The sequence below is a fragment of the Diachasma alloeum genome, unplaced genomic scaffold (assembly GCF_001412515.2).
Source record: "Diachasma alloeum isolate Michigan unplaced genomic scaffold, Dall2.0 Dall_scaffold_00285, whole genome shotgun sequence".
NCBI classification, from domain to species: domain Eukaryota; kingdom Metazoa; phylum Arthropoda; class Insecta; order Hymenoptera; family Braconidae; genus Diachasma; species Diachasma alloeum.
In genome coordinates, this window is record NW_021680424.1 from 474,716 (window position 1) to 490,129 (window position 15,414).

Below are 15,414 nucleotides of genomic sequence, written 5' to 3' on the forward strand. Positions count from 1 at the left end.
GGGGGGGGGGGGGGGGGGGACGTCCATTAGAACACGTGCACCACCGTAACAGAACAGAACAAGTGCCCCATCAGCGCCCAACAAACCCTCGAGCATTAACGTGAAAAAAAATCGGGGAAAAAAAATATCGAGTTGTAAGCCTCGTTCACTCCGGCTCTCTCACCGTACGTGAATCGTTAATGATCCTCAAATTATCGGGAGCTGGAAGAAATGAGAAATCACGTCGAAAAAATAATTACGAAGAGAATTATTCTTTGAATTTTTTTTTGAGTTGAAAAACATGAAGTTATGATGATATTATTGAGAAAAAAATCTTCAAAGAAACAATAGTAATTTTATTATGAATTAAAAAAGATTTTTTACTACAATTTCTGTTGCTTTTTTCGAAGAATTTTTCTGTTAATTTTTTTGTGCGAAGAAGCCTGGAATCGCGAAGAAATTATTGAGGAAGAATAATTAATTGTTTTTATGCATTGGAAATTATCTATTTTTTTGCAAATTGAAACACTTGAAATAATGGATAAATCGTTGAAAAACAAATCATTACTTCCATTTAAAAATTATAATACTGGATTTTCTTTTAAATCAAAAATATTTTTTAAACAATTTTTATATTCTTGATTCAATAAAATGTTTGCCCTCACGCGACTCATGAATTTCGTCAAATTCTCCTCACAATTCACCGGTAATTTTTCCTCAGATACCAAATTGAAATAGAACTCCACAATTATCCATAACAAATTCCCCACTGACATTAACAACATCACCATATAATCAACGCATCGAATCCGCGCTCATTTTCCCCCAATCCAAACACCCTCAAAAAATTCTCCTCGCTGGGTGCTCTAAAAGGCCGGCGAAAACCCCGAAGAATTCGATAGCACCCCAGCACCCCGGTATTGTCACTCGTTAGAAAATCCAACTGAATAAAAAAAAGAGCTGATTTTTAACAAAAACCGCTGCGCACAGGAGTGACCTGTCGTCACGGAAATTAGGAGAGGCTCGTTGAATGGTTCCTCCTGGCATCAGAGAATTTTTCAAAAAGTGTCAAAGGTACGCCGCCTTCGAATTTCCTTCCTCAAACGTAAAAATGGTTAAACTACTGTTGTAAGAAGTGGATGGGCCGAGGCGAGAAGTCAGAAAATCGGCGTATCGGTGTGTCGTCAAAGGAAATAATAAAAAGGGACCCAGTACCCCCTCGAAATACTTTATAAACTCTAATTCACCGGAACGTGTGGTCCCGGGGTCTTTTGGACTCGGAAAGAGAAGAAAAAAATTTTCTGAAAAATTTTTACTCCCCCTTATGCCATTCTTTTTCGACCCTAAAGCTTCGTTTCAAACGAGTGAAATTGGCGTGACGCGCAGTCACCGGCATTTTCATTCGCTATTAAATTGAATTCGTTTGGGAACACCTTGAGCATCGGTCTTGTTACATTGGTGGATATTTTCGGAAATGATATTCAATGGAGAGTGCTGCACGCTCCTGGAACTAATCGGGGGATGAATGAGCTGAGGAGAATTCGGGTGAATAAAATGCTGGGGTTTGTGTGCACACGGGGATTGGGGAATTGTGGTTACCGGTGAAATTGTGCACTTGAGGCCGTGGAAATTATTTCGATCTAGAACTAACGAATTTTTGAGTGGAGGAATTAAACGGTGTTTTGGGGACTCGGTGTTGTGAATTTTCACGGATTTTTTCGGCGGTGATGCAATTATTTCGGGGGATCAGTGGGGATTGACGGCTCAGTATTTTTGGATGGGATTGGGGGGACGGTAGTTTTTAATTGTTGGGTACAATAAATATTCCCGGTATTTGATTTTACGTAAAATTGATTTTATCGCGTCCATTTCAGGATTACGTTAAAGGTATTTTTACTTGAGCATATCCAAATATTTTTTACAGTTTGTCAATTGCATTGCGTGAGAAAAAGTGAACAAAATCGTGAATACTCGCGTCATTTAAATTATCATTTACAAAATTATCATTTTTAAACATTCGTTATTTATAAATAAATAATTCAAATTGTTCAAACTTTCGGAAATCTAATTTTTTTAGGCATGAAATCAATTTCTAGTAGAATTACGAATGTGAATAAATTTATTACGATTCCGAATAAATGATTTTTTATGGTACAAAATGATTGTTTATAAATTATTCATAGAAAATGCTGGTAATTGAAAAAAAAATCATTTTTAAAATTATTTCGTTAATTTTTCTCCAAAAGTAAAATTTTTAATTTTTTTTCAGGTTTTTAAAATGATTTCAAACAGTTCAATATCGACATTCAAATTCAGACCTGCAAAGTATAAATAATAAAATCACTGTTAAATGTCAGTCTTTCTCAAATGAAAGCTCTGCAGAGAAAAAATAGCCAAAGTACCTGGATATCCTTAAAAAAAACATCACTGAATGTCTTTAATTTCCACCAAAAAATTCTGCACCCAGAAATTTTCTAGTGTCAATACTAGAATTTTTCCCGTTTCATTTCTAAAAAATTCCGAATTTGTAAAATGACAATAATAGAGCCATTCTCGTTCCCTCCGCGAGCTTCATCAAATTACCTTCATCAGGCATTTCCTGTCAGCATTACTTTTATTCTTCACTTCACTCGAATTTCATCATTACCTCCACTTTTTCCCCGGACTGTTCATCTCCGAATGATGACGGCTCCGTTTTCGTTAAACAGAAGCAATGGAGCATTCTTGCGTTCTCATTATTCTCATTTGTGAAGGCAAGAGGGATAATGTCCTGATTTGGGTGGGCTCATTTCACGGTACGATGAGTCTTCCCGTAATGCTTCGGGGTTTACTCAAAATTTTCGAACAAGAATACTCAGTTGGTAATGCCCCTGTTCCGCCTGCCACCCACATTGACCGTAAAAATTCCAGAATGAGGAATTCACCAATTTCCGGTTTTGCGATTTTCGGCTCGTTGAACCGCTGATTGGAATCCTCTTTAGAATTTCTCCTTTGTCATCCTCATTAAGTAAAAAAAACTAATCATGGGGGGACAGAGAGAGAGCCAATAGGGATTATTCTAAACAAAATAACTCGAATTAATGATTTAAAAACGTTAAATATGAAATCAACGTCGAATTTTATTTTTTTTGAATGCAAATAAATTGAATCAAACGGAAAATAATATTTAAAAATCGCTAATTTCAAATTCTTATAACAAAATAGGTATTTTCTTTTTTTATTTTGTGTTCTGATGTGAAAAATGGCACATCACTATAAATAACAATGAAAATAACTAGCATAAATTATTTAAAAACACTAAATACCAAATCAACATAAAATTAAATTTTTTTTACCACAAAAAAATTGAAGCAAACGGAAAATAATAATTTAAAATCGCTCATTTCAAATTCTTTCAACGAAATAACTATTTGATATTGTGACTTTGTGTTTAGATATGAAAAATGGCGGAGCAATATATTTTTTTCTGACCACCCAAGAGACGATGCCAATCCCCAATGTCCATTTTTTCTTCACTACCCGCATTGTGCAAAATCACCGATGTTTTTTTCGTTACTCCCCCCCGAGGGATAACAAAAAAAAAATCGCTTCGTTAAATATCTCCCCTGGACCAGAAAACTGGTATTTCCCAAACACAAGCACCCGCATCGCGATCTTAACGCCGCGGAAGCGTGCGCTATGCGTTTACAAAATTCCACGAGCTAATCTCCACCCGAGATTTCGGTATAAAGCGTAGGTGAACAGAGGACTCTATAACCGATGAATAAAAATCCACGGGTGGAAAAAAAATGAACGTCTCGGGTTTAGGGGATCTCAAAAGTCACACGCATCGCTGCACTTGCGTCTTTATATAACACGGGTTACAACTGTATGTGCGCTCGGATTATTTGACCCACAAACGCACAAGCTACGGTGGATTAGGATTTAAAGTGGTTCAATGGGACTTACGGAGCGTTTTAGGACACCTACAATTTGTATTTTCATCTGTTGAAACGAAAGTAAAATAAGAAATTTGATCTCACGCGGAGAAGGACAGAGTGAATGGAAAATAATTGTTTTTTTAAGTCTAAAAATATATTTCCATCAACTTTTGCTCAACGATAATTCTCCCTGAAATTATGTACTCTCACTCAATAATTATCTCCCCTAATAAATCCTCCTTCCAACAATAAACATCACCAAACCATAAAATTAATTCAGCTGCATAAACAAATTCAAAACAAAATTAATTAAAACCGAACCTCATCCCTCCACCGCCGGCAATCATCGAAACATTAATTCCCAAATGATCAAAAAATTAAATTCCCACTGAAACCTATCATTCCAATCCCACTTCCTCAAAAAAAAAATCCCGAACCCCCAATAATCTCCTCTCAATCTCTCCCAGCGCCCCCTCCTCCACCCTCCCTCCCAGAAGTAAATCCAATTGCCCAGAATTGAAGACACATAATCAACAGATCTCCCATTTCACGAGTCACATCCAACTTGTTAATTAACGAACCGAAACGTTGAAATAACCTGTTGCCCCAATCCCTCTCGGCGGTGATCAAACGCTGTATCCCCCGGCTTCCGATGTGTACGCCTCGAACCATCAAATTAGTGGCTAACGTTACCGCATGATCACCCTCCCCTCTCCCCCTAGATCATTATAACACGTGAAAGAGAAAAGTCCCCGTATTTAGAAAAATGAGAAACGTAAAAAGGGCGATAAAGGTTTCCGTAAATTGGGGACCCAAGGGTATTTCTATGGGTTTTTGTGGGCGGAGTTCGTGCCCCTGGTTTGCCTCGAACAAGAAACCGAGAGTAGAAAATGCCAGGGTGAGGATGTTAAAGGAGAGGAGAAAAAAAATTAAAAAGGAAAGAAAAAAATGAGAGACATACCCGGGCGTATTCCACTGTTAAATAGAAACGAAGCTAACTAGTGGTAGTTGGGATGAGTGGGGAGGAGCACTGGCAGGTGCAAACGCTTCGTCTTGGGTGGAGGGGGAGGGAGAGTGGGGGGAGGGATCAAAGAGGCTGGGATTAATCATAATTTACTCGGGCGTCCATCGAAATCGGAGGGAGAGGACAGGACGACGTGGGAGAACGCTAACGGGAATTTTATTTGAGTTTTTTTTTATTGGGGGGNCCCGCATTGTGCAAAATCACCGATGTTTTTTTCGTTACTCCCCCCCGAGGGATAACAAAAAAAAAATCGCTTCGTTAAATATCTCCCCTGGACCAGAAAACTGGTATTTCCCAAACACAAGCACCCGCATCGCGATCTTAACGCCGCGGAAGCGTGCGCTATGCGTTTACAAAATTCCACGAGCTAATCTCCACCCGAGATTTCGGTATAAAGCGTAGGTGAACAGAGGACTCTATAACCGATGAATAAAAATCCACGGGTGGAAAAAAAATGAACGTCTCGGGTTTAGGGGATCTCAAAAGTCACACGCATCGCTGCACTTGCGTCTTTATATAACACGGGTTACAACTGTATGTGCGCTCGGATTATTTGACCCACAAACGCACAAGCTACGGTGGATTAGGATTTAAAGTGGTTCAATGGGACTTACGGAGCGTTTTAGGACACCTACAATTTGTATTTTCATCTGTTGAAACGAAAGTAAAATAAGAAATTTGATCTCACGCGGAGAAGGACAGAGTGAATGGAAAATAATTGTTTTTTTAAGTCTAAAAATATATTTCCATCAACTTTTGCTCAACGATAATTCTCCCTGAAATTATGTACTCTCACTCAATAATTATCTCCCCTAATAAATCCTCCTTCCAACAATAAACATCACCAAACCATAAAATTAATTCAGCTGCATAAACAAATTCAAAACAAAATTAATTAAAACCGAACCTCATCCCTCCACCGCCGGCAATCATCGAAACATTAATTCCCAAATGATCAAAAAATTAAATTCCCACTGAAACCTATCATTCCAATCCCACTTCCTCAAAAAAAAAATCCCGAACCCCCAATAATCTCCTCTCAATCTCTCCCAGCGCCCCCTCCTCCACCCTCCCTCCCAGAAGTAAATCCAATTGCCCAGAATTGAAGACACATAATCAACAGATCTCCCATTTCACGAGTCACATCCAACTTGTTAATTAACGAACCGAAACGTTGAAATAACCTGTTGCCCCAATCCCTCTCGGCGGTGATCAAACGCTGTATCCCCCGGCTTCCGATGTGTACGCCTCGAACCATCAAATTAGTGGCTAACGTTACCGCATGATCACCCTCCCCTCTCCCCCTAGATCATTATAACACGTGAAAGAGAAAAGTCCCCGTATTTAGAAAAATGAGAAACGTAAAAAGGGCGATAAAGGTTTCCGTAAATTGGGGACCCAAGGGTATTTCTATGGGTTTTTGTGGGCGGAGTTCGTGCCCCTGGTTTGCCTCGAACAAGAAACCGAGAGTAGAAAATGCCAGGGTGAGGATGTTAAAGGAGAGGAGAAAAAAAATTAAAAAGGAAAGAAAAAAATGAGAGACATACCCGGGCGTATTCCACTGTTAAATAGAAACGAAGCTAACTAGTGGTAGTTGGGACGAGTGGGGAGGAGCACTGGCAGGTGCAAACGCTTCGTCTTGGGTGGAGGGGGAGGGAGAGTGGGGGGAGGGATCAAAGAGGCTGGGATTAATCATAATTTACTCGGGCGTCCATCGAAATCGGAGGGAGAGGACAGGACGACGTGGGAGAAGGCTAACGGGAATTTTATTTGAGTTTTTTTTTTTTTGGGGGGGGGGGAGGACTCCCATGGAGAGGAATGAACAATCGTGGAGGGAAAGGGGATATTTATGGAAGGGATTTTTTTTAATTTCTGGGTGAGCGATTTTGGGAGGTGAAAATGCGGAAAATCTGACTGGAATTTAGGGGCGAGAAATGTGGACGGGGGTTAATTATTCCGATTTTTGGGGAGATTTTGGGAGGGGGAGATGAATTACAATTGGAGGATGAATTTTTGGGCTTGAGAAATTGGTGGAATTGAAAACAGGGGAAACAGGAGAATTTTTGAAGTGAAGTGAGACGTGGGATTGAAATGATAGGTTTCAGTAGGAATTTAATTTTTTGATCATTTGGGAATTAATATTTTTTCGGTGATTGCTGGGGCTGAGGGATAAGGTTCGGTTTTAATTAATTCTGTGTTGAATTTGTTTATGCAGCTGAATGAATTTTACGTTATCGTTGGAAGGAGGATTTATTAGAGGAAATAATACTTAATTTCAGGGAAAATTTTCATTTTTTTATGCCTCATATGATCATTTATTTTTTGTTCAATGAAAAATTGCTGAAAGTCGTTTGGAAAAATTGTTTTCCAAGCAGAAGATTGAAAAAAAATAAAAACACACGCAGGACAAATTAAATTAATTCTAAAAGATGAAATAACCCCGAAATTTCCAGAATACATTCACCTGAATTTTCCTGATTTCTGTCAAGTTTCATGCAAAATTCAGCTGAAACTCACAGTTTTCCTCGTTTTTTTCGTGAAATTTCAGTGGAACTGTAATACTTTATCCAATAATTTTTAACAATCTATATTTCCAGTGAAAAAGCACTTCTTGATTCAAAAAATTTGTCTTTTCATTAAAAAAATGTCTTTCTCGCTCTCTTCAGATGAAGTGACAAATCTCTCCCCCCGAAAAAAGCGATTTCTCTCAGCCTGAAATAAATAGTCCCCCTCCCCCTTTCTTCTCACCACATTACCAAACACTCGTCACCCAAGTGGGTAATTGGGTCTCATCTGCACCAACCTCCCCATCCATTTATCCATTCTCCACTCCGTGCCCTCATCTCAACACGCCTCCACTCCCCTTTTCACTCCGACAAAGCCCCCAAAAAGTGTGATCATCAACACCAAATGCACTCGGAAGCGAAAGTGAACCTCAAAGACCCGGTAATAACGATGAAAAAAAGCCCGTAATAATCCCCAAAAGGCAGAACCCCAGTGTCCCGTATTTTTCTCACTCCGATGGATCATTTTAACTCTTGTTTAACGCCTTGCGCATTATTTTCACTGATGCGGCACCTCAGATCGGTGCATTATCGGGTTTAGGACAGACCGGTCACCACTCGGGGAACTTCAAAGGTCATTTCAAAGCCGCCGACGTCTGGATTCTCTCTCGGATCTTTTTTTTAGCGCCAGGAAAGAAGCACTCGGGCCTCTCATTTTCGACGGGGGTGTCAAGAGCCGACACGTTTGCGGCTCATTCGAAATTACGGGTGCGAGATAATGCCCGGATGCGTTTGAGGAGAACCCGCGGCTTCGATCGGGGAGATATCGAGACTGGATGAGGGATTTAATTCACCATTTTCCTTTTATATGGTGATTTTTTTTCAATTTAAAAAATTTGATGTTGCAGTATTTTTTAACAGGATCATCGGGTCAGGCAAGACGTCTTCAAGGTGTCATAAAAATCATTAATTTTTTTTATGTTAAAAATTCACTGTTAAAAATTCTTCCCCTGAAATTTCCGTTAAGAGTCAAAAGAGTCAAAAATTGAAATTTCAATTTTTTTTTTTAAGAATTCCCTGTAAATTCGAGGGAATTTGACAGTGAATATTCATTTCCACTTGAAAATGCATTTAAATTGTGAAATTTCCATCTCCCTGTCGCTAAAAAATTGGAACTTTACTTGAATTATCAGAGAAAATTGACTCATTTCCTTTAAATCGAATTCCAGGTCTTTTTTTTTTTGAAAATTCAGTCAAATTTTTTTAGCAGTGTGTTTGGAAAAAATAAGACATCATAATTTTGAAACAAAATATCTCAAGTCAGAAATTGAGAAATAAAAAACCCATTCATTCATTCTCAACGCGAAAGTTGCAAAAGTTCGACATCTCAACCCCCAGAAGCCATTTCCCTCCAGAAGTACATCCGCCCTTCCCCGAAAAATTCCAGCAATGAACCCTTATTTGTGAAAAGAAGTCGTCACAATCGCTGAACACCAGTTACACTAAACAAAATATACGAGTCCAGCTTGACCACCCAAGGTAGTTCTACAACGTCTAAATAATACGTTACATCTTTGTGTACAACGTCAGACGATTGTCCGGCGACGAATGGCCATAGTTTGCTCACCCGCAGTGGGCAAACTTTGGTCAAAGAGAATTCACCATAAACCATGGAGCTCGTAAACTGATTTCCAAATTCTTCTCTCCTATTTCGTACTGGTGTCAATCGACTAATTTTACAGATGGCAGATGTTCAGTTTTTACGGGTCACAGTGAGATGTCTAATTTTCTCAGGGGAACGGTCAGGGAGTAATGGGATATTTGAGGAAGTGACGGAAAAGTGGAGTTGGTGGAAAAGTCAAGTAGATTTATTACTCTCGAAATTATGTCATTTTTTTAAGAATATTCAAGTTGAGTATTATGAAATTTTTCAATTAAATTGTGTTGGAAATTTTTTTAAAAAACACGAATATTCAGCGTTATTTAAATTACATTTTGCCCAGGATTACGATTTTTTCAAACATTCGCTGTTTATAAATAAATAATTGAAATTGTTTAAACTGTCGGAAATCTCATTTTTATCAGGTCAATTTTGACTATCGGCCAGTTTTCAATAAATATCTCGGAATCTAAGGGAGATGGCAAAATTTTTTATATAACCTTTTTCGTAGAGCCAATTGAGAGCTACAACAAATGTCATTACGAAAATTTCGCTATCTCCCTTGGATTCGGAAATATTCCTCAAAAACTCAACTGGGAGATGAATCGACTGAAAACGTTTTACCACTTCGCTACTGTAATTTTCAAAAATTGCAATTTTTTAATTATTTCATCAATCTTCCTCCAAAAGTAAACTTTCTAATTTTATTTTTCCATTTTCAAAACGTTTTCCAACGGTTCAATATCGAGATTCAAATTCAGACCTGCAAAATTTAAATAACAAAATCATAGCGAAATATTCGGAAGTTTAGGGTCAGATGGGGCTCAAATGAAGCCCTAAATTCTTGAAATTAATCTATTGCATTATGAGTGAACCCCAGATATTTTCTGCGGCCAGCGCTGGAATTTATCTCGTAATTCATTTAAAAAATTGACAAACTCGCATTAAAATCTCCCGTGTCTTAGTGAAGACTTCACATCCTCGGAGAGGTTAACCTCAATCCCCGGGGACCATCTCCAGACAATCCGCCATTGGGACGAAATATTTCCAAGAGATCACTTCCCCGTAACCTCTGCCCACGACAAAAGCTGTCCTAGGACAACGGCGATTGTTGTTAAATATTTTTGTCACTGGGGACATCTTTGTGAGGAGCTCTCGGGCGAGCTCCATTGTAACCAGGGCACCACAAGGAGCCCCGGGGGCATGAAAAAGACAGCCTCGTTACGACTCCCTCGCAATTTCTCCATTGTCAAATGTCCAGAGGCGCCTGACAATGACATCATCCAGGCAAGATCGAGGAAACTTCTCCGACTCCCGCGGGGAGATTCTTTATTACACTCTTCCTTATTCCTTTGATGAACGTGTTCACAATCTGGACTAATGTCTGATGCTTCACGCATCCCGCATTGTACGGCTCCACAGACACCCGCTGACTTTGTCACCCCTACGGGCGAATCTGCGGGGAGGTGTGTCGTAGTTTGTACGGTGCACACCGGGGGCTGGATCATGTATGGATGAGTATCGTTTCTCACGTCAGGACAAGACATTTCTCTTTGAATTATTCGTACACACGTGGCGTTTTAATGAATAACTTCCGTGATTTTTTGAGACGTTGGAGCTCTGGAGACCACTTATTCGGAGAAAATATGTTTCGCTGGAGCCTGAGGTGTTTCAAGAAATTCCAATTTTTTTGTTTCTTTTTTTAATTTTATTTTTTATTTTTTTTTATTTTTCAAGTTTTGGATTTTTTGGGTTATATCAGCCCTCTGTGGGTATGCCTGGGGCCTGTCCATCGAGATTAATTAAAATTTAATTCATATACTAATTTTTAGAGGTTTCAGTTATTTTCAAAATGGACATAATGAACATAATGTTTTAAATTCATTTTATTATGCATAAAAAAAATTTCCAATGCCATTTTATCGATGTTTCACGAGAAATCCAACACAATTGATCAAAGAAGAAATATAATTGAATTGTACAAAATAATATGAAGCGCCCAATGAAAATGAACACAATAAAAATCGACAAAAAATAATTTCTCACTAAAAGTCAACTCAAAAGAGATCACCTGTACGAAATTATTGAGAGAAAAAAATTTTTACAATTGCTCAATGACTCATAATATGTTATATTCAATGAAAAAAAAGCCACTCAATTCATAATACCCAAGAGAACTCACACATTTCAGGTAATTCATCCGAATAAAATCCTCTCTGACTCAAATAACCAGTTGCAAGAAATTTTAACAGCTTTATTGCATCCGGTCATGCTTTACAATTCCCGATGTTGGCTGCATGACGCAAGCAATAATTATCATTACTCCCGTCATTCTCCCATTTTTTTTTTCATTTCGTTTTTATGGAACACAGGGGGTTTTGAAAGCCCTCGGAGAATGGCGATTCGCAAAAATCCGGAACAATTCTCATGATTATAAAATAAAAATGGTCAGTGGGCAACTCGCGATTTTAAGAGACATAAAAGGAAGGGAAGATGGATGAATCGACGGTACGATAATTGGTTGCCTCTGGGAATTTCAGCCAGGGGCTAGCAGTGCAATGCGTAATTGCCGATCCACCATATAATGAGACAGCCGTCGTAAATTCGCACTGAATAAATTACTGGGTGTAAAACGTCGGTAGCATGATTCTCATCGTAACATTCATATTTGGATCATCTGATTGCTGATTATGATATGGAGGGAAGAATTATTTTTTAAATTGGTGGCTTGAAGAGATGAGGGGAGCGGAAATTATTTTCAAATCAAGAATATTGTTTTTGTACTGAGAAATCATTTGCAATTTGTTATTTAATGCTTTTTTGGCAAAGAATGGAAGATTGCGTCGTGATTTTTCAGACTCATTTTTATTCGTCAATTTGAAAAGTATGAAGTTTTTTTGGGGAAGTGAAATAAAAACAGAAATTTTCATTGAAAATACATATTGAGTTTAATCTAGTAAATATTAAATTAATTGATAATTAATGTTAAATTTCCTCGTCTCAAGTAAATCTGTTCCACTCAAACATTTATTTAAAATTAATTTACTCGTCCATTTCAAATTCAAATTTCACGCGAGCGAAGTAAAATTCAATAAAAAGTGTGAGTCGGAGCTGAAATTGTACTAATCGCGACGTAAATTCTACGATTTGTTCCGTAAAAATTGACCACCCGCCTGATGACTCACCGCTGTGGGGACAAGTCGTTCCGTAATTTTTCCCCAACGATTGAGAAATTTTACGGAACGGAACGTAGAAATAACTCACCAGCTTCATAAAAATTATTGAACGTTCAAGAATTTTTTATTTTGGAGGCACAATAAGTCGGCAAGTTTCTGTAAGATTTAACTTCTTCGGGAAAAATTACACGACAATTTCGTACTTTGTTCGGTGATGAATCTGAAAATTCACTGAACGTTTCAGATTTCTTCTCTACCATTCCCCCAAAAATTGCCGGAAAACGATTCCCCATTCCGGATTACGTGAATTGTTCCGTAATTTTTACTGAATATTTCTCTCTGAAACAATCCATTCTGCGCCCCTTTACATGATCAGCATTACACATGTCCCTGTAAACTAGCCGCTCAGTGCGCTATAAATCCATACAATACCGCATTGAGATCACTCGGGTTATTCATAACTCAGCATAACAGAAAAGTCTCGTTCTCTCGACAATGCCCGACGATTGAGAAATTTTACGGAACGGAACGTAGAAATAACTCACCAGCTTCATAAAAATTGTTGAACGTTCAAGAATTTTTTATTTTGGAGGCACAATAAGTCGGCAAGTTTCTGTAAGATTTAACTTCTTCGGGAAAAATTACACGACAATTTCGTACTTTGTTCGGTGATGAATCTGAAAATTCACTGAACGATTTAGATTTCTTCTCTTCCATTCCCCCAAAAATTGCCGGAAAACGATTCCCCATTGCGGATTACGTGAATTGTTCCGTAATTTTTACTGAATATTTCTCTCTGAAACAATCCATTCTGCGCCCCTTTACATGATCAGCATTACACATGTCCCTGTAAACTAGCCGCTCAGTGCGCTATAAATCCATACAATACCGCATTGAGATCACTCGGGTTATTCATAACTCAGCATAACAGAAAAGTCTCGTTCTCTCGACAATGCCCGACGATTGAGAAATTTTACGGAACGGAACGTAGAAATAACTCACCAGCTTCATAAAAATTGTTGAACGTTCAAGAATTTTTTATTTTGGAGGCACAATAAGTCGGCAAGTTTCTGTAAGATTTAACTTCTTCGGGAAAAATTACACGACAATTTCGTACTTTGTTCGGTGATGAATCTGAAAATTCACTGAACGATTTAGATTTCTTCTCTTCCATTCCCCCAAAAATTGCCGGAAAACGATTCCCCATTGCGGATTACGTGAATTGTTCCGTAATTTTTACTGAATATTTCTCTCTGAAACAATCCATTCTGCGCCCCTTTACATGATCAGCATTACACATGTCCCTGTAAACTAGCCGCTCAGTGCGCTATAAATCCATACAATACCGCATTGAGATCACTCGGGTTATTCATAACTCAGCATAACAGAAAAGTCTCGTTCTCTCGACAATGCCCGAGGCACTGGAATATACGAGTATTGCCAGCTAGAAAGGAAGAAATAAGAAATAAGGCACCCCGACGCCCATGTTTGCTTGTGTTTGCCCAGCGAACGGAAAATCCAGTTGTCCCCTTGGCGTTCTGAGTCTCCATTGTGGGCCTCCGCTGTTGTTATGGTTTACCCGAGGCATCCCCATCTCCCTCACATAACATTTAGCTCGGGCTTGTTTGGGGCCCGACGGGGGTGTCAAAGGGGCTCGTCCGAGGGCCCAGTCACATTCTGAAGACATGTATACAATTTTTATTCCTTCTTTTTTAGGTGAGATACTCGCGTGCTTTCTTAACCTTGAGGGACTGACGCCCTTATCCGTTGTGAGGAGTTTACGCTGCAATCCAGCGGTTTACTGAGGGACGAGTGTTAATTCCGGGGGACTATTTCGTGTTTAGATTGTTATCTCTGTATTTAGTGGAAGAAAAATAGGTTTGATGGGGATAAATTCATTTGAAGAGTTTATTTTAATGAGTTTTTTTTTTACGAAGAGATTAATTCAAGTGCCTTCGTAATTATTCAATAATAATTTATTGATTTGAAATTTTTTTTGAGTGATATCAGTTTTCGACGTCTGAAGACATGTATACAATTTTCATTCAGCGGTTTACTGAGGGTCGAGTGTTAATTCCGAGGGACTATTTAGTGTTAAATTGTTATCTCTGTATTTAGTAGAAGAAAAATAGGTTTGTTGTGGATAAATTCATTTGAAGAGTTTATTTTCATGATAGAATTTTTTTTTGCAGGATACATCATCTACGAGCTGTCTTGATCTACCGTTGATCAACTCCACTCGTTTATTTTTAAAAGCAGATCTTTGCTTCTTGGGTAAGTCATTTTTATAAATTAATTATTTTCTCTAGCGAAAAAGAATAATGAACATTTTCTCCCCTAAACCGACTGAAATACCCGAAGAACTCTAGGCAAAGGGGTTTCATTCTCCTAAAAAAACGGTTCATTCTAATTAAATAAACTCTAGTTAAATCAAATCCCACGAAAAAATATTAATTTCCAACAAAACTACTGTTGACTAAATAGAAAAATTCCAAACATAAATTTTCATTCGATCCAAATACATCACTTCTCTGGGTTTATCTTCACTTTTTAGATTTGCCTATTAATTTTCGTCCCAAGAAAATCACCTACAAATTACGTTGACTCACTCCATCCTCTGTTTTCCCTAACGCAAGAGAAAAACGCATATTTTCTCCCTGAAACCAATTAAAATACCCGAGGAACCCTCGGAAAACGTGTCTTAACGATCCTGACATATTAGTACCACAAGGAATTAACGAGCCCCGAAAAAACAGTTGACAGCAGGGGATCACGATCCCTCTCATGTCTCCTTCATCGTGACTCATTTATAACGTCACTCGGGTGTTCTACTCACCGAGACGCATCACCAGAAACGGAACACACGACTCACAATGCCGGAAAATCTACCCGGGGGTCCCTGGACCCCCAGACCGGATGTGGGGATTAGGAATCGACGCCGAAGATTACTCGCATTAACAAAAAATTGGAGGAAAAAAATCTTATTGTCGATGCTTCCTGCTCTGTCCAGTCGAATTTCACTGGACCTCGAAGATTGATATTTGATACCATATATTCCTGTATTTGTACGAAATTTAAATAAGTTGTGGAATTCTCATTTTCTTACTGCCCAACAATATGAAATTTCCTTGAATGTTCAGCGAAATCTGAA

General features: G+C 38.5%; 1 protein-coding gene across 1 annotated transcript in view; it reads left to right on the top strand.

Moving 5' to 3' along the window:
* Positions 1-15,414, top strand: part of LOC107038619 (tubulin polyglutamylase TTLL4) — a 112,572-nt gene that overhangs the window by 46,491 nt on the left and 50,667 nt on the right. Inside the window, exon 4 of the mRNA XM_015257829.1 lies at positions 14,456-14,537. The gene's annotated coding sequence lies outside the window, so the exon portion shown is untranslated. The remainder of the gene's footprint in view (positions 1-14,455; positions 14,538-15,414) is intronic.